Source organism: Schistocerca cancellata, chromosome 6, assembly GCF_023864275.1.
Source record: "Schistocerca cancellata isolate TAMUIC-IGC-003103 chromosome 6, iqSchCanc2.1, whole genome shotgun sequence".
In the NCBI taxonomy this organism is placed as follows: Eukaryota; Metazoa; Arthropoda; class Insecta; order Orthoptera; family Acrididae; genus Schistocerca; species Schistocerca cancellata.
Window position 1 is genome coordinate 459,311,542 of NC_064631.1, and position 19,666 is coordinate 459,331,207.

Sequence of the window (19,666 nt, forward strand, 5' to 3'; positions counted from 1 at the left end):
GAAATATACAAGTCGCACGACGTCAACTCTACGACACCTAGAGCGGTACTAAGGCAGCCGCGCGCAATGGCCGCGCGGTTTGAAGTGCCATGCCACGGATTGCGAGGCCCCTCCCGCCAGAGCTTCGAGTCCTCCCTTGTGTATGGATGTGTGTGTTGTTCTCAGCATAAGTTAGTTTAAGTAGTGTGTAAGTCTAGGGACCGATGACCTCAGCAGTTTGGTCCCTTAGGAATTCAGACCCATTTGAACATTTAGTCCTAAGACTGTTTGTTCAGAGAGTCGGCTACTGTGTTAGAGGAGGTCCAATGGGGAGTAGGTAGTAATTACGACGGTCCGAACGCAGATAAGCTATGACACAATGGGAACAGGTACTGGCCGCAGATTTCACAGATTTGTGGCTGGGTCTAAATTTCAATGGGCGCGGTTTTCATGGACTTGTCATATCTGGTGAACGTGCCGGCCAAGCCACGTCACCAAACCGGGAGATGAGACGTCCAGGAAACAGTTCACGCAGTTCGTCAATTGGCAGACAGACGATGTGTGCAGTTGCACCGTTCTGTTGACACCATGTGACAGGACAGGGAAGCTGTTGTAGCGCAGGGTCGACAAAATTTCGAATCATGGACACTTTACGCTTGTAGGTCACAGTGAATGCTGCACCATTGTCGTCCCGAAAGAAATATGGAGCAATGATCCCAGCTGTAGTGAGACCACACGACGCCGTAAATTTCGAGCTATGTAGCGACTGCTCATGGACTAGCTGTGGGTTCTCAAAGCCCCAAAAAGCGGCAGTTTTTCTTGTCAACCGCGCTTGAAAAAAAAAAAAAAAGATGTCAACAACTGATAAAACTTTGTAAAGCTACGATCGCTTAAATATTTCACTATTTACAAACAAGTATGGGATCATCCCATTCATCTCAAACGGAGTTTATAATCTGGTCAAGATGCCATGATGAAACTGCGTATGGAACAACTAAATGAAGCAAGATTCAAAAACTGGCACGGCAAGGCTGCATAATATCACCTTACTTATTCAGTCTGTAAGCAGAGCACGTTCTGAGGAATGCCGGGCTAGATGAAGAAGAAACCGGAATAAGGTAGCTAGGTTAAATATAAACAACACCTTCGATATGCAGATGATATTATACTGTTGGCAGAAAGTGAAGAAAAGTTAAAGACACTCTTGCTGAAGGCGAAAGAAACTGGTCTTGGGCTGAATGTTAAGAAAATGAAAATTATGGCATCTGCACTTATCATTTCATGCATATAGGAGGCGAAACAATGGAGGTAGTGTCTACGTTCAATTATCTCGGTTCCCAGATTTCTGTTGACTGCAGCCACGAAGTCAGGAGACGCTTGCTGATTGGCAGAAAAGCAATGTCAAACCTTAACAAGGTCTTAAGTAGCGGAGATATAAATTTAGCAACAAAGATCCGTATTGTAAGGGCTGTGGTCTTCCAGTTGTAATGTATGAACGTGAGACCTGGTACATTAGAAAGGCGGAACAGCGAAGAATACACTCCTTTGTATTGTGATGTTGGAGGAAACTTCTTAGAGTCCCACGGACTCCAAAGAGAACGAATTGCTCAATATCAGAGCAAATAAAACCAGAGTGCTCTGTGAAAGGTCTGATACTAAAACAAAAGCTGACCTTCTTTGGACACATCATGCGACGACATGTTTCACTGGAAAAAACACTAATGATGAGGAAGAGCGAAGGCACTAGAAGAAAAGGACGTCACAGGATGAGCTGCATCGATGGCATCACAGAAATTGTGTGTTCTCACCTGGAAAGCCAAGGGGGAAAGTGCAGGACGGAAGAATTGGCATGCTTTCGTTCACGGGGTCACGGAGAGTCGGGACTGACTAAAGAAGCACCTTATGCGCATGGCTATGTCCATATACATAGCGCTCACAGATAACTGCTACGTCATAAAAACACTGTACAAACTTTATATTTTATTATGTCCGCGGGCGCAAAGTGATTATTGATTTTAAATGTTTTATTAATGGCAGATGTTTATATTATGTGCTGTATTTTATGTACATGGCAACTCGACGTGAGGTCCATCACAAAATGAACAATATTATGACGAAAAATTTTGAAGTCCTGAAGATGACAGCAAAGTCTATCGAAACAGCCCGTTTGTAAATAAAGAAATATTTGTAGATTTTGGATTTAGGAAGTTTTCACCGAGTAAAACAGACTGCCCCTTCTAATTTCTCAAAATGAGAAAAATCTGACAGCAATTCTTGGATTCCATCCACATTTCCAGAAACGTGTTTCAAAAGCGAACACGTGCAACCTTGTCGGTGGGGTTTAAGCGTTGCACTGTCTGTATCTTGTAGGAACGTGCATGCAAATTTGTGTGTAAAATGCGCCGCTCACTGACGTATCTCATGTTTAGTGTCTGTGATCGGTAGTGAAAACTTGTCTGAATTGATACCCGTACAAAGTTGATGATTTTCCGTCTCCTTACATTTATGGGTCGTATAATAAGAGTTGAAGTCACGCATTGGCCCATCCTTGCGCCACTTACCTGTCCAACGCCGTATGGTATGATCATCCGGGACGTGTCTGCGACCGTTTATCCTGCGGGATGCTCGTTTCGTCGCTGCTATTGACTTCCTTTCAGTGTAAAACTTCCAAACGCACACGACCTTGCACAAACGATGGGAGAAAGCGACCAGTTGAAACAGATATCGGTATTTTCGTTCTGAATAAACGCTATTTTTCGGTATTTGCTTGGGCTCGGTTGTAATAGGTGTTTTTTTTAATTTTTACTAATAACTGGGTAAAAAACTGAAATATCAATTGGCCACAGCAGCAGAACTAAAACTTCGTATTTAAATAAACCTTTTTTTAAATAGGAACTAGTAATTTTTGATCAGAAAAATTCCATTGCTTTGTAATTTTGCGTTATTATAGAATGTGGGAGAAGTGCTCAATGTTATTTTTATAAAAATACTGATAGCGACAATCAGCAAACACATGGCGTAAGTATTGGTAGAGCATTGCTGAGACACTTATGTACCTGTTACCATGTGGAGTGGCCTATTAGATGATATGTGAATACACGCAGTGTGCAAGACTTTCCACATCTGATCTATAATATAGGGCGGTTTCTCATTGTTGTCATTCGACATTAGCTTGTAAGGTGGCAGAATAAATGAAGGTCAATTTCGTACCTTATACATCATAACGGGAAGGTGAATATGACAGCTAACTTACTTTGGCAGTAATGAGCAGATTTGCCTTTAAGTATGTAATGCAAAAGGGATAACACTAAATCGACGGTATTAACACACCACTCCTATATAATGCATGCCAATGAGCAGAAGGTGAAACAAGCTGCTAGAGGAAACGTTTTGTGCAGAAGCCAGCTCAAGCAGATGCAGAGGCCACACCCCGGAAGGCACTACAGAAAGCTCTTAAGGGGGTGCGTCCCGCAGTGGGTCAGCGACCAGACAGGTGACGCATACTGCAGGGCGAGTAACGAACCGCCGGAAGTAGGACAGAAAGAAGCTTTAGAAAACTTAGTTTCGGAATTCCAAAGGGATACGAACAAAACCAGTGATGCATTCAATCGCGTGAACAGCAAGTGGTACACACATGATAGACACTTGTAACTTTTTAGGCATCTGTAGCAGGCACAAAACGTCCGATTGGCAGAAACGCACCAGGAAAGAGTCAAGTGCCGAGATTTCGGTGCAGTTCAATGGGAGGACCCTTGCGGTTGGTAGAGAGAGTTTCCACAAAATAAGAGGAATGCTCCTATTGGTCGAAAAAAGTCATGACATGGAGAACGAAATAACCCAGATGGGGAGAGAGTTTGGCTACGAGAAAGACGGGAGTGAAATTTTCGGGGACTCTTCTCTGAACTGGCGTCAAGTGCAGAACGGAGTGCATAACGCTCTGTACAACACAGACGGGAAATTTGTGTGAACACTGCATTCGCAGTGGCTGACCTCCAGCTAGAAATTACCTGTAGCATCGGTGAACTCCAACTGTGGAGAAACGAACCAGCCAGGTAGTTAACTGTTCTTGTGAGAACTAAGAGGGCATTAGAATATGCACGCTGCTCCAGACATGCGCGTGTCTATCGCCATAGTGTGAGACTAGGGATGAGTTCATGTTTTCTCGCATATCGAGAAACGTAGGGAGAGTTTCTGCTGGAAAATTCATCAAAGGGTAATTAGATTTTACGTGAATTTCAGTGGGCGAGAGCAGCCATGCAGATGACGGCTCATCGCAGCTAAGGTAAATACAACGTGCAGAGGCGTAAAGCTGTTGGTTCACCAGCTTGCGTCCGCTGTAAACTCGAGCGACCTTGGGTAATTTTTTGCTCGACTTGTCACAAAACTAACCATCCTCCGTAGACTTGATTATCATTCTAAAAATAGTACTGAACTTTAAACCGGAATCAGATGATTTATCGTAGTACAGGCCAAGATCATAACGTAATCGTAAGAATAATTTTGTAAAGACACTTCTAGTTAAAATTTAATATTGTCGTGTTTAGGATATTTAACTTTCTGAGAGTTACAATCTAATACTGTTGTGTTTTGAATTACTTCACTTTCAGAGGCCGAGATGCGTCACCTTGACAATTGTCTTAACATTGTCACATTGTAATCTGTGTAAAAGCGTGTATTTCCATGACAAAATTGCAATATTAAACAATGTCATTACAGCTTACATAGTTGTGTTCAGTCATAGAATAAGGAACCACCTAACCACAACCTTACAAGCTGTATTACAGAATGGCACCATCCTTAGCTTGGTAGTATTTTAAGAAGTATGGAATCAATCAAGTACACTACTCCAATTGCTTTAACTGATTAAAAACGGGATGAAGCGCAAAAAACTTGCGACATCTTATAGGAAAGAAACTGAAAACCTAACATTCATTTACAGTTTACAATAAAAACCGAAAGTAGCTGATTTGCTGCCTGTGTCTAATTAATATGTCTTTATCTGCTTGTGACCTTGCAAATGGAAAAATTAAACAGAGATCTTCATCTTCAGTTTTCACTTTTTAGCGTTGACCTTACATAATGCCCAAATGGTGGTATGATCTTCCAATACACACAATTTTTGAGCAGCGCTTAAAAAAATAGGAATCAAGAGGAGAATACTGGTGATTTTTTGTAGTGTTCAACCATATATCACTTTTCGAGAAAAGCAACAAACGATGTACAGATTAAATTTTCGTTTACTTGTTTACTTAAGAGTTTTGAGTCCACGAATCTTGAAACTGAGGGAGTAAAAATTTTTCAACTTTTGTTCGATTTCTAAGGAAATAATAGGAAAAAACCGAAAATCAGTTATTTCAGAAACCCGTTATTTTAAGCGGTTTTAAGACTCCGTTAAAACTGGCGTAGAAAAACACCGATATAGCCAAAAACCGGTTGTTTCAGAGATAACCGCCATCCCTACCTTGCACACTCCACATCGCCATCGTAACTAGAGTGGTTTATGAGATATCTATACGTCGATGTTTTTCCTACAAGGTTTCGATATATACCGGTAATACATTCTTCCCGATATCTCGATATCTAAATGGCAATATTGATGACCGATATTTTTATTAGATATTAATATTTTTTCTCACTTTTCGATAAATATTTGAAGATATTCTTAGGAAATTGTAGTAGAACATAAGGCGTCTTACAACTTTTTGAGTTTTCATCAAGTCCAGTCTCTCTCTTTTACTGTGTGGAACAAGTACAGCTGGCGAAAAAGTCCGACTGCACTGGGCGGTGGCGGTGTGAGTGGAAGAACAAGATATCCGATATAACAAGTAAATAGTATGCTATTTCTTCACATCGGCATTATTCAAAAATAGTTGCTGAAAATGATGAACAAAACTCGAAATGAGAAGACTGGCCTTTGCGGTGTGCGGAGACGTGTGAGGGGAAACGCTGACGTAATCGGGGCTCGGTACTACCAACAGAAACTGCAATGCTTAAGTTCACCACGCAGTTTTGACACTTCAGCTGCTAGGTCGCTGGCGTTTGCACAAATAAGAAGAGGGAAGTCGACATGAAGTGTTCCACACAAATCCGGTAGGTGACGAAACCGAACGACAGACGCATAGGACACCTTTTATTGTGCTACTTACCTGCAGTTTAGCAAAGTTGTTATCGCCAACCGTGAACGTGCATCGTTTTACTTTCAGTTTTTACTCTGGGGAGGATAAACAGGCTGCTAGCATTTTCATGTACATAATATCTACACTACTGACCATTAAAATTGCTACACCAAGAAGAAATTCAGATGATAAACGGGTATTCATTGGACAAATATATTATACTAGAACTGACATGTGATTACATTTTCACGCAATTTGGGTGCATAGATCCTGACAAATCACTACCCAAAACAACCACCTCTGCCCATAATAACGGCCTTGACACGCCTGGGCATTGAGTCAAACAGAGCTTGGATGGCGTGTACAGGTACAGCTGCCCATGCAGCTTCAACACGGTACCACAATTCATCAAGAGTAGTGGCTGGCGTATGGTGACGAGTCAGTTGCTCGGCCACCATTTACCAGACGTTTTCAATTGGTGAGATATCTGGAGAATGTGCTGGCCAGGGAAGCAGTCGAACATTTTCTGTATCCAGAAAGGCTCGTGCAGGACTTGCAACATGCGGTCGTGCATTATCCTGCTGAAATGTAGGGTTCGCAGCGATCGAATGAAGGGTAGAGCCACGGGTCATAACACATCTGATCTGTAACGTCAACTGTTCAAAGTGTCGTCAATGCGAACAAGAGGTGACCGAGACGTGTAACCAATGGCACTCCATACCATCAAGCCGCCAGTATGGCGACGACGAATACACGCTTCCTATGTGCTTTCCCCGCGATGTCGCCAAACACGGATGTGATCATCATGATGCAGTAAACAGAACGTGTATTCATCCGAAAAAATGCCTGTCATCTCGACTGCTAGTGATATGAGGCCGTTGGGATTCAGCACGGCGTTCCGTATTGAACTCATCGATTCCATATTCTGCTAACGGTCATTGGATCTCGACCAACGCGAGCTGCAATGTCGCGATACGATAGACCGCAATTGCGATAGGCTACAACCCGACCTTGATCAAAGTCGGTAACGTGATGGTACGCATTTCTCCTCCTTACACGAGGCACCACAACAACTGTTGTTTGTGTATGAGAAATCGGTTGGAAACTTTCCTCATGTCAGCACGTTGTAGGTGTCACCACCGGCGCCAACATTGTGTGAATGCTCTGAAAAGCTAATCATTTGCATATCACAGAATCTTCTTCCTGTCGGTTAAATTTCGCGTCTGTAGCACGTCATCTTCGTGGTGTAGCAATTTTAATGGCCAGTAGTGTAATAGTAAATCAATACTGAGATATACAACTCTAAAAGTGGTAGTATATTAATTTACAATGTGCAGCCGTTATTTTTTTTTGTTGGTATGGCGATATTTTTCCCGTCGTAGTGTTGATTGCTTTTCTGAATGACCGAGGTCTCTATAATGATATTCTTTTAAATATCAATATCTCGGATTCCAGATATTTTTAAAAATATCAACAGTCATAATCGTCACTGAATGTCCCATTCCCTTCCAACGCTCTAGCGTGTGTCACTTGCCTACCTGCTCCCAAACACGCAGTTACAACAGCCAACTGAAAAAGGGCGTTATTTCTGTCTCACCTTGTACGAGGTGCATTCTAGTTCTCAGGCCTCCAATTTTTTTTCTCCGCACTAGAAAGAGATAGAAACATGCGCATTATTTTAAAATGAGGCCGCGTTTATTGTCAATACGTCCCAGAGATGGCAGCACCATACGGCAGATGGAATTTTACCACCAGCGGCGAGAATGAGAACTGTTTTAAAATACTTAAAATGGCGACGTTTTCCTTACTTGAACAACGTGCGATCATTCGTTGGTGTTAAACCAATTGAAATTCATCGACAGTTGAAGGAGACATGTGGTGATGGAGTTATGGATGTGTCGAAAGTGCGTTCGTGGGTGCGACAGTTTAATGAAGGCAGAACATCGTGTGACAACAAACCGAAACAACCTCGGGCTCGCACAAGTCGGTCTGACGACATGATCGAGAAAGTGGAGAGAATTGTTTTGGGGGATCGCCGAATGACTGTTGAACAGATCGCCTCCATAGTTGGCATTCCTGTGGGTTCTGTGCACACAATCCTGCATGACGACCTGAAAACGCGAAAAGTGTCATCCAGGTGGGTGCCACGAATGCTGACGGACGACCACATGGCTACCCGTGTGACATGTTGCCAAGCAATGTTGACGCGCAATGGCAGCATGAAATGGACTTTCTTTTCGTCGGTTGTGACAATGGATGAAACGTGGATGCCGTTTTTCAATCCAGAAACAAAGCGCCAGTCAGCTCAATGGAAGCACACAGATTCATCGCCGCCAAAAAAATTTCGGGTAACCGCCAGTGCTGAAAAAAAGATGGTGTCCATGTTCTGGGACAGCGAGGGCTTAATCCTTACCCATTGCGTTCCAAAGGGCACTACGGTAACAGGTGCATCCTACGAAAATGTTTTGAAGAACAAATTCCTTCCTGCACTGCAACAAAAACGTCTGGGAAGGGCTGCGCGTGTGCTGTTTCACCAAGACAACGCACCCGCACATCGAGCTAACGTTACGCAACAGTTTCTTCGTGATAACAACTTTGAAGTGATTCCTCATGCTCCCTACTCACCTGACCTGGGTCCTAGTGACTTTTGGCTTTTTCCAACAATGAAAGACACTCTCCGTGGCCGCACATTCACCAGCCGTGCTGCTATTGCCTCAGCGATTTTCCAGTGGTGAAAACAGACTCCTAAAGAAGCCTTCGCCGCTGCCATGGAATCATGGCGTCAGCGTTGTGAAAAATGTGTACGTCTGTAGGGCGATTACGTCGAGAAGTAACGATAGTTTCATCGATTTCGGGTGAGTAGTTAATTAGAAAAAAAAATCGGAGGCCTTAGAACTTGAATGCAGCTCGTATAATATCGATACAATCGGCGAAGGGCGATTCGCTTGCAGCCGCTGTAGCGCGTAACGCTGACACGTGGATTGGGTACGAAAGGCGTACCCGTGGGAAGCGGGAAGCGAGCGCTGAACGTCTCCCGGTAAGAAAAGCGAGCTCAGAAAACTGGGCGCGCGCAGCACGGGGCACAGGGGCGGCCGTGTTCTCGGGACAGCCGCGCGCCTGTCCGCTTCTCGCCGCGCCGGCCTGCAGCAGGCGGCGGGGCGGCGCGGCTTATCTGGGGACAGAGGGCCCTCTGTGCGCGCCGATAACGCCTCCCGGCCCCTCCTCTCCTCCGCCCACAGTTTAATTACTTAACGAATATTGCCCGCCACAAAAAGCGCCCTCTCTCCCCCCCTCTCTCCGACCTACACACACACACACACACACACACACACACACACCTACCGACACACTCGCCAGCAGAAGGCATTGAAAGGGGTAAATAAATAGCGAACAGCCACCAAGGAGTGCAACATGATAGCGTCGGCTACTATCCCGAGTTCTTACACCTCTAGAAAGGCACAAATTGCATTGATCTTGTGTGTATGTCAGCCGGTAACACAGATCTACAAAACCTTATTTTTTGAAAGTTGTTTGAAATTTGATAACTGACTTTGTAAGTAGGCTGTTTATGTTTTCTTATTGGCAACGTTACGTAGCGCTCTATATGAAAATCACTAGCTGTGCTGTGTGCAGTCTGTGGCTAGTTTGCATTGTTGTCTGCCATTGTAGTGTTGGGCAGCGGCAGCTGGATGTGAACAGCGCGTAGCGTTGCGCAGTTGGAGGTGAGCCACCAGCAGTGGTGAATGTGGGGAGAGAGATGGCGGAGTTTTGTAATTTGTCATGAACTGCTATATATATTATGACTATTAAGGTAAATACACTGTTTGTTCTCTATTAATATCTTTCATTTGCTAACTATCCCTATCAGTAGTTAGTGCCTTCTGTAGTTTGAATCTTTTATTTAGCTGGCAGTAGTGGCGCTCGCTGTATTGCAGTAGTTCGAGTAACGAAGATTTTTGTGAGGTAAGTGATTTGTGAAAGGTATAGGTTAATGTTAGTCAGGGCCATTCTTTTGTAGGGATTTTTGAAAGTCAGATTGCGATGCGCTTAATAATATTGTGTGTCAAGTTAAGCACAGTCGTGTATAATTGTTCTAAGGGGACGTTTCATATGGCGACCCTGCCAGGATACCTCACTGGAATCTTCTGATATTTTCTTGTAGTTTGTGTATTTAGTGTAGCTTTTGTTTATTGCTAGCGCGTAATTGTAGAGAGAATCTCCTTTGTAGTTGCAGTCTTTCATTGTTGTACTGTAAAGCAGTTGTGGCATGCATGTAGATTTGCACCAAGTATTTCGCAGCTGTGCTTGCAATTAACTACATATTATTTTCAGTGCTATGTTAATGTGTTCTCTTATTTTTGCTATTCAAATTGTGCTTTTCTGTGTTATTGTGTGAAATATTGTGACAATAATGGCGTGTGAAAAACGTAACACTAGGCTCCAAAGTAAACTGAGAAATAATAGTGACGACGAGCGTAGCTTATCAGCACCACTGGGTAGTGAATTAACAGACATTGGAAGTAGTAATTTGGTAATTGTGCATAGGGATATGGAGCGGGCGGCAAATAATGGTGTAGACAGTCAAACAGGTAGTGAACAGGGAAGCATTATCGATCGATCGGTCGGCAACAGCTCGCCTCAGGAATCCGAAATGACAGAACACAATATTGCAAATACTGTAGACTTAGGTTTTGGGTCCTCACCGTTTTCTCAAATGAGTCAAGACACATTTTCTGCTTGTCAAAATGTGAGTGCTGCCGGTGAAAACGCACTGCCAAAAAGCATAGAGAAACAGATTCCAGACACTAATACATTATTATTGCAATTAATGCAAAAAATGGAACAAAATCAGAAACAAACACAGCAACAGTTACACACAATGGAACAAAATCAGAGACAAACACAGCAAAAGCTTCAAAAGTTAGACTCATTGGAACAAACTCTCGAACAAACACGTGAAGATTTAACTGCTGAGTTACATAACATCGACTCGAAATGTCAAAAGGTCTGTAATGACGTAAAAACACAAATTTGTGAGCATATCCAACCTATTTTTGTGCGTCATGAAAATGCATTACAGAATCATGAAGCAGCCATAAAAGAGCTGCAAACTATTGTTCATGAAAATCATGAGACCTTGCAAGCTAAAATTGACTCAGTTGCATCTACCGATTTGGTTACGCAACTTTCAAAAACTCAAGAAAACTTAAAGGACACAGTAGATACTCTGCAAATTAGTTCAGAAAGACACATGGAGGAAATTAGTTCATTATCAGAGAAAGTAGTTGAACTTTCGGATCAGCTAAATAATTTATCTACGAAGGTAGATGATAATCTGAATGCCACAAAACCGGTAGTCTTTAATAACACAGAAGAGTGCGAACAAATTAGGAAACTGAAACAAAATCTGAATCAAATTGATACACAACACCAAAGAGAAATCCGGGAAGTACAAGATCAGCTGACACAGGTAATACAAGAATTACGTATTTCAGAGGACACTCGCGCTCCAATGCGGGAAGAGGGACATAGAAACACGGAAAAGCCACAAAATAATAACACAGGGCATTTCGGTAATTATGAAAGAAATTGGCAAGGTACACCGAATTTTGAGATGGAACCGCCGACACGACGTAACAATGACTGATATGCTACTCGCCGACACGATGATTTTGACTATAAGCTGTTCATTACTACACATAAATTCAAAACGTTTAAGAATTCTGCCAACGACATTCATCCACAAGCGTGGCTCCATCAATTCTCTCATTGTTTCCCTCCTAACTGGTCATTGGAGCACAGGTTAGAATTTATGTGTGGCTACATAGAGAATGAACCAGCTGTAAGAATGCGATCGGTCATTCACGATTGCCACAGTGAAGGAGAATTTTACCATGCCTTCCTCTCAGCATATTGGTCTCAAGCCACACAAGACCGAGTAAAACATGGCATCATAATGATGAAACATTTCGAACAATCTGAATTTTCCATTCTTGTGAAATATTTTGAAGACATGTTGCACAAGAATCAGTACCCATACAGCCCCTCAGAACTCATCCGCATTTGCTTAATCAAACTGTCTGAACATTTACGACATATTATTTTAGCAGGACGTTGCAAAGACGACATTGAAGCTTTTCAGGGACTGTTACAAGAATTAGAAATTGATACAGGCAGTCGCGGGATGCGAAAACTGGAGCACAACAATTACAGGTCACATGCGTCACAATTCCGTGGCGACAGAAATAATAACTGGACACGACAAAGCTATTCTTACAGCATAATTCGTGACCAAAACAGACACCACCCGTATGACAACCGTTAGCAGAGTAATAATAGTTACAGAGAAAGATCGCATTTTCATAGTAATAAATATGACAGAGACATTCATAGAAACAGACAATTTGGCAACCAGAACTATTATTATCAGGGTAGACAGAATAACTTCAGACGCAACAGTCCACCGGGCAGTGATAATTCAGGGAGAAATTCTCCACCACGTGACCGACAATAAAGAAACTATGGAATCTACCGACATGACGACAGACGATATGATCGTAACGACAGACCTGAACTGCATCAGAACTGGCGGGATTTAAACAGAGCAATGCCCTCTCGTCACAGTGAATTTGTAGAAATTAGGTCTCGAAATCCCAATAACGACGCGCGCCGACAAAGAAACAGACAATGACTCGCACCGCAGGCAGCCACTTGCGCCCGCTGGCTCAGGGAAAAATAACATTGACGCTAACCTTGAGCAAAATTCCAGTATTCTTTACGGACGAATACCGCATGATAATTGCATTCAAGTTGAAACTCTACATACTGAGAAGAGCAAAGGGTTACACCACATCTCACATGTAAAACCGTGAATTGAAAGATAATCTGCTTTTTAACTTTGTCTTTGCCATATAACTTTTCACTTTACATTCCTAGTATGCTTTGTCAGACTTAGAATCTGTTAACATGCAACAATGTTGGAAGTTAAATATCAAATCAAGAACCAAGAGAACTTACTTAAACAGAAATTACAAATGCATTGTTATAGTGAACAGACATCACAGTGTTATTATGTGTATACATTCTTGCTTGTTAGTTGCACGATTACGTAACGACTATCAGGCTTACATACTTAGAACATATACTGCCAATGAGATTTTAATGCAACATTTTGGTTTACTTGAAAATACATTCTGGATTTAAAGTACTTTCTGAGAGATACCAGATGACACAGTGATTAGTTTATGTAACAGCTACACGATTTTATCATGACGCTACTAATGAGTGACAATTTACAATGTTGCTTTTGCAGTGTTTCTGTTTTATATCTGCACAGTTTTTCTGAATTCTTCTGGAAAGCAAAACATGTTTTATTAGTAACTTTTGTGGTATAGCTACAAGGAGACAGCCTTTTCCATAGCACAACAATACGTTACAGCACAGTACTTTCATCATCACAACAATAAGCGTAATAACTAAGATATCTCTACACAAAACATTTCACTTTTGTTTATCATGAGGTAAGTACATTGGCTTCAGCAGAACTTAGCTTTCGGAGGAAAATATCTACGACACTTCCACAGAGATTATCTTACAACAAGATGCACATTTAACGCTACAGGACACACATTTCAGTGATTAATTTTGTACTTAAATCATTTATTTTTAAAGATATTTGAAGTACAATGATACAAAGGTTTTCCGTAATACATTTCATTCCATTGTTGTAATCTGTAACACCTTAGGGTATAATTACATTAATCCTCAGGGGGGTACACGCTTACTTTGTGTATCATGTGTTTGGCAAGCACAAGGAGCCCTAGCTAATATGGTATTTGCTTATACAATTTAACACATCGGTACCATATTTCTCTAACACACAAATTACACACCTATCTGATCGTTTAACTGAGAGAGATAAACATTTTTTTTACTACATCAGTGACACATGTTTATGTAATTACACCATTGGATAACTTCACACTTACGAAATTGTATTTTGTCTGTACTTTGTGCACTGTTCATATTTTTTTGGTAATATTTCACATTCGAATATTTGGAACCATTGTGATATTATGAGAGCTTTGAATGATGTATTTGGTATGAGATCATGATTTTTAAAGTACGTTTGAGGTAGATGACACTACTGAAATGAGCAGAGAATTTTCTTTAGGTTTTGAAATTATTGCAGAAAGCTACGACGTTTTTGAGATTTGACTGAGGTGTTATGATGTTATTATTACGACAACGATGTGTATTATGCTGCTGAGGTATGTTTATGATTAATAGGCTGATGCTATATGAGTTATTTGATTATGCTACATATCTCTTATGATGAAATATTGAAGAAGTGTCGACGAATATATATATGTATAATGAGGTAAGGAATAATGAGTAGTGGATAGGGACTCTGACTTGTGAAAAAGGATGTTGGAAACCAAGAATCGTACTTTAAGAGTTATGAAATGTGTGTAAATGCGTGAATGTATCACAATGCTGGCGAAAATTTTTTGGACACTGTTATATTTACAGGATTTTGTTTCTACAGAATTGAAACGCAAATTCTCGACCTGTAAAATATTTTTATATGAGACTGTCACTGTAGCAGAAACTGCTGTCGAAAAAATTTCAGTAAGAAAGGTAAGTGACCTTGGCGTAATGCGTTTTGGGCGCCCAGCTGAGAGGTAGTCGTCTAACAAAAGAAAGCCATTAGGTGGAGAAAAAAAAGGGAGGCCATTATCCTCGCTATTGACATTCCTTTGTAGAAAGCATCGCAAAAACGACATGGTCGAACTTGAAAACATATGATTACACTGTGGAGCTCTTCATTTATGATATTTACTGAAATGCCTAATGAAATGACGAGAAATATTTTTATGTCTATACACCTGATTATGACTACTGTCTCTCTAGTTGAGAGATTTTTCTACTAACTTATGAAATGCCTCATGACTACTGAATGATGTTCTTATGCTTTACTTTGTACATATTTGCTGATTTCATTTGATATCTGGTTTCCAGCTGTCTTGCAGCATTGGTTTCATAAAATAAAATTAAATGCATTTGCTAATGTGAACACTTTCTGTCAACAGATCTATTAAATAATTATTTTATGACCCACATTCTTCGAAAAAGGAGCTCTTGGAATGGAAAGAACAATAAGAAGGGACTAATAACAGTAACTGCATATATCATTTTCTTTTCAAGTACTTGGTAATTTTTTGTAGAATTAGTTTTTGTGGTGCGCCACTTTAATTACATAGACATTAAGATGTGAATATACATTTCCCTTATCTGCATTGTTGTTTTTACTGTAATATTTTTTCTGCTTGAGCTATGTCATGTTTAGATATAAGTTGCTGCTGCTGTTTGCCAGGCATAGTGCTACTGAATTTTAATTTGTCTTACTCTTCTAAGCTAGTTTTACTATGGATTTATTTTCCTTGTTTGCTGCACAGTGCCTTATATTAGTTGTAATATTGCAATTGCTTTGCTAATTTCTTAATGCTGCTTGCTTCGCAAATCTGCGTTTTTTTCCATTGCTGTTTATATTAATTGTTTTATGTGATGCTGCATTGCCTTGTCCCTTAGTTTAGCATCTGAGCTCAGTAGATTTAAGTTAGCTTCAGAGGGGGTAGACTATATAAGAGAATGAGTTGCGATGAATTGGAAGAAATGCATTGAGAAGTTATACGAAAAAAAGTACAGAAGACAGGTTTAGATAGGACTTTTGGGAATAATGATGAACGAAGGGAGATCTCCATGCAAAATACTGCAGTAAAACAAACCCTGTCCTTTCCTTTTGTGTCATCCCTCTATATGTTTGTGTACCCTTGTGTATTTATGTTCTTCCTGTCTTTATATGTTTAGCTAATAAGATTTATGTTGTAGAATTTCTCTAATACTAAGCTATATTCACTGTGATGAGGAATACTGTTATCCTCAAATATAATTGGCGTTAATAATATGTTATTTACCTTGTAAAGATGCTTAGACATTATTTATTCTGTTTTGTTTTAATGCTCATGTGTAAAGTTGATGTTTCAAAAGTTATTCTGATCGTTTATGTATTTACTTATGTCATAATTCCTGTAACACTGATGTATATGTTTATTTCTATTCTGTTGTAAAGCCTGTACTACAAATGTTATCTGTATTGTTATGTTCTTTAATGATGTATTTTGTACCTTTGTAATTGTATTCTCATGTTATAAAATGGTAATTGACACAAGTTCATCATATTAGTAACTTGTAAGTTACATTTCACTGCACACGTTTCCGTTGGTCATAGTATATGGACAATATGTGAGAAGTAGGGACTGTTAGTGTTTACACATGTGTTGATAATTCAGCAAGGGACTGGATAACAGCATTGCTGGTTCTAAGGACAATTCCAAAAACTTCGTGAGTGTACAAGTGGTGGTTTATGGACTTGCTATATTGTCTGCAAGACTTCTAAGGACAATTCCAAAAACTTTGGGCGTGCACAAGTGGTGGTTTATGGACTTGCTATCTTCTCTGCAAGACTCTTCGATGGTGATTGTGCACCTGCACAGTCACAGCAGATGGCTGCTGGCCGTCTCTACATGGACTACAGTGGGTCTGCACCTCTGGTGCAATACCAATACCGTAATCTCTACCAGGACTACAGTGGGTCTGCTCTGTGATGACCTACCTACCAATATTCTTCAGAACTTCGAATGACTCTGCTGTGGGTTTGCTCCATTGTGGCCCATTACCTGTCAGCATGTCAAGAGTCAGCACTGTCTTTCCGTTGGAAGGACACCACTACTTCTTCAAGACTGCATGGAAATCCACTACTTCTGTGTGCATTCTCTTTTACTAATGAGACTTTGTGAAAAACAAAAACTGTAATTACTATTATGATGAATGATCAGGACTGTCTTTATGGACTGTGAGAAAATTTTAGCTTTTAACCAACATTATATCAGTAAGTGTGTGCATTGGATATCTCTGTGGATGTGGGGAGAGAGATGGCGGAGTTTTGTAATTTGTCATGAACTGCTATATATATTATGACTATTAAGGTAAATACATTGTTTGTTCTCTATTAATATCTTTCATTTGCTAACTATCCCTATCAGTAGTTAGTGCCTTCTGTAGTTTGAATCTTTTATTTAGCTGGCAGTAGTGGCGCTCGCTGTATTGCAGTATTTCGAGTAACGAAGATTTTTGTGAGGTAAGTGATTTCTGAAAGGTATAGGTTAAAGTTAGTCAGGGCCATTCTTTTGTAGGGATTTTTGAAAGTCAGATTGCGTTGCGCTAAATAATATTGTGTGTCAGGTTAAGCACAGTCGTGTATAATTGTTCTAAGGGGACGTTTCAACTTTCATGTACTTTTCAGCGCTGATTTCAAAAATGCAATCCATTTTTTTCTATCACGACAGGTTTTCTCACAAAAAAGGTAGTATTTTTGGGTATAATAACAGCGGATGGGCACCTGTTGCAGGGAGAGGTAACTACATCTATATCTACATCTACATGATTACTCTGCAATTCACATTTAAGTCCTTGGCAGAGGGTTCATCGAACCACAATCATACTATTTCCCTACCATTCCACTCCCGAACAGCGCGCGGGAAAAACGAACACCTAAACCTTTCTGTTCGAGCTCTGATTTCTCTTATTTTATTTTGATGATCAGTCTTACCTGTGTAGGTTGGGCTCAACAAAATATTTTCGCACTCTGAAGAGAAAGTTGGTGCCTGAAATTTTGTAAATAGATCTCGCCGCGACGAAAAACGCCTTTGCTTTAATGACTTCCATCCCAACTCGCGTATCATATCTGCCACACTCTCTCCCCTATTACGTGATAATACAAAACGAGCTGCCTCTTTTTGCACCCTTTCGATGTCCTCCGTCAATCCCACCTGGTAAGGATCCCACACCGCGCAGCAATATTCTAACAGAGGACGAACGAGTGTAGTGGAAGCTGTCTCTTTAGTGGACTTGTTGCGTCTTCTAAGTGTCCTGCCAATGAAACGCAACCTTTGGCTCGCCTTCCCCACAATATTATCTATTTGATCTTTCCAACTGAAGTTGTTCGTAATTTTAACACCCAGGTACTTTGTTGAATTGACAGCCTTGAGAATTGTACTATTTATCGAGTAATCGAATTCCAACGGATTTCCGTTGGAACTCATGTGGATCGCCTCACACTTTTCGTTATTTAGGGTCAACTGCCACCTGCCACACCATACAGCAATCTTTTCTAAATCGCTTTGCAACTGATACTGGTCTTCGGATGACCTTACTAGACGGTAAATTACTGCATTATCTGCGAACAACCTAAGAGAACTGCTCAGGTTGTCATCCAGGTCATTTATATAGATCAGCAACAGCAGAGGTCCCAGGACGCTTCCCTGGGGAACACCTGATATCACTTCAGTTTTACTCGATGATTTGCCGTCTATTACTACGAACTGCGACCTTCCTGACAGGAAACCACGAATCCAGTCGCACAACTGAGACGATACCCCATAGGCCCGCAGCTTGATTAGAAGTCGCTTGTGAGGTAGTCCTTCGAAACTGTAGTCCATCAACAAAGGAGGTGGCTTACAAAACACTCGTTCGACCTATACTTGAGTATTGCTCATCAGTGTGGGATCCGTAGCAGATCGGGTTGACGGAGAAGATCCAAAGAAGAGCAGCGCGCTTCGTCACAGGGTTATTTGATAAGCGTGATAGCGTTACGGAGATGTTTAGCCAACTCAAGTGGTAGACTCTGCAAGAGAAGCGCTCTGCATCGCAGTGTAGCTTGCTTTCCAGGTTTCGAGAGGGTGCGTTTCTGGATGAGGTATCGAATATATTGCTTCTCCCTACTTATACCTTCCGAGGAGATCACGAATGTAAAATTAGAGAGATTTGAGCGCGCACGGAGGCTTTCCGGCAGTCGTTCTCCCCGCGAACCATACGCGACTGGAACAGAAAAGGGAGGCAATGACAGTGGCATGTAATGTGGCCTCCGCCACACACCGTTGGGTGGCTTGCGGAGTATAAATGTAGGTGTAGATGTAGAATTTAAGCATTTTCTCCAACGTTACAAAATTTTGTTTTATTTATAAATCATGTTCTAAACTGCATTTCCAGCACACTTCCATTTCTCTTTAAGCTCATAAGTCCTTATAATAACACTTTCGCTTTCTGTCGAAGTTTCTTTTATTGCTTTTTTCGGCTGTGGACTCGTTGAGGATTCTCAAGGGCCAAGCTTTCTTTATGTAGTGCTGGTTTCTGTCTCTGCTGTCCCATTCACAGAGAATGCAAGGGAACTTTGTATAGCCACTTTGTCGACCAAGCAGCACTGAAATCGATTTTAAATCACCACATAGTGTCCATTTGCGGTGTGAGAAGCAGGGTTTTCTTAAAACCAGTCCAAGGTGTTCGTAACTTTCTTTTAACTGAACCGACTGTCCAAGTGGTATAGAAGTATACTTATTGCCATTGTGTAGAAGTACTGATTTAAAGCTTCTTTTTGAAGAATCAGTAAAAAGTCGCCTATTTTGAAACGTGCCATAAGTCCAGGAACATCACTGCAAAACACCAGGTCACCT